The sequence below is a fragment of the Trichosurus vulpecula genome, chromosome 4, assembly GCF_011100635.1.
Source record: "Trichosurus vulpecula isolate mTriVul1 chromosome 4, mTriVul1.pri, whole genome shotgun sequence".
Lineage (NCBI taxonomy): Eukaryota > Metazoa > Chordata > Mammalia > Diprotodontia > Phalangeridae > Trichosurus > Trichosurus vulpecula.
The window spans coordinates 176,052,325-176,053,944 of record NC_050576.1 but is presented as its reverse complement, the minus strand read 5'-3'; positions in this window follow the sequence as shown (position 1 = coordinate 176,053,944).

Here is a 1,620-nt window from a genome sequence, read left to right as displayed (position 1 = left end):
GCTCTTTACAAAGAGAATAAAGAAGTGAAAGATAGATTTGATTGGGAGAGATTGTAAGGACATCAATCAATAACTCAGTCAATGTTCAGTCAAATAAAAGGGGGAGTAACTGAGTAATACATGGACTTCAGGACAATGACTTTGGAAGCTTTGTGGAGGATGGATTGGAATGGAGAGAAAAGCCTTGGAAACCTGGAATCCATGGAAGCCTAGAAACCTTTTAGGAGATCATTTCAATAGTCGAAGGCAATGAGGGTTCAGACTAAAGTTGTGAGATGAGAAAAAAATCAATGTGATTTGGTGGAAGTAAAAGTGAAAAGATGTGTCAACAATTTGATATTTTGGTTGAGGAAGAATAAGGAAATGAGGATAATGAAAAAATCATAAACCTGGGAGATTAGAAGCATAATGACACCCACAGCAGAAATGGGGAAGTTTACAAGAGAAGTACATTATAGGCAGAATGAAGTTCTATTTTATACATGTTGAGTTTAATATGCTTATGGAAGATCCGGTTTGAAATTCTCAATAGGCTGTTGGTGATAGTGTACTGAAGCTCAGGGGAGAAATGTAGGATGGATTTATCTCTCTGGTATCAGAGAGATAATGTTCAAACACATGGAAGCTGATGAGGTCATCAAGTGGGTGTAGAAAGAAGAGAAGAGGATACGTAAGAGGTTTTAGGGAACATTCACAGTTAGAAGACATGTATGGATGATGAGTCAATAAAGGAGATTGAGGAGTAATCAGAAAGCTGGGGAGAGCATCAGAATAGGATAGTGTCACAAAAATGCTGACAAAAGAGTAAGCAGGAGGAAATGATAATCAACAATGTCAAATTCATCAGTGAACTCAAGAAGGATGAGGATTAAGAAAAGATCATCCAATTTGGCAGACATGGTAATTTTAGAGGGAGCAGTTTCATATGAGTGAAGTCAAAATTCAAAATATAAGGGATCATTGGATCATAGACTTAGCACCCCAACAAATTGTAGAGGTCTTCAATACTACCTCATTTTGCAGATGAGGAAAATTAGGGTGAGGGTAAGTTCACCTCGTATTCCACTGACTTGTTCAGGCTCCCACAGGTGATAAGTGTCAGAGGCAGGATTCAAAATCAAGTCTTCCTTACTCTAAACATAATACTCTTTCCATCACATCACACTCTATTTTATGGATTGAGAAGTGAGTGAGGAGACAAGAATTACAGATAGATTTTCTGTGATTATGACTGAGGTAAGACAGATTTAGGATAATAGCTTGAGAGGCTATTAGGGTCTTCTGAAGATTATTATAATAATCCAGAAAAGACATGACAAGGGCATGAACTAGCATCTTTACAGTATAAAAGAAGATATATATATATATATATATATATATATATATATATACATATATATGTATATATATGTATATATATACACATATATACGTATATGTGTGTATGTATGTGTGTGTATGTATATATATATATATATATATATATATATATATATATATATATATATATATATATATATATAAAACGTATTAAGGCTATTCCATACCCCAACCTCAATATTTAGAGAGGACTCAGATTTCTATATTGAATCAAAGGCATACGCTAGGTATGAATAATAA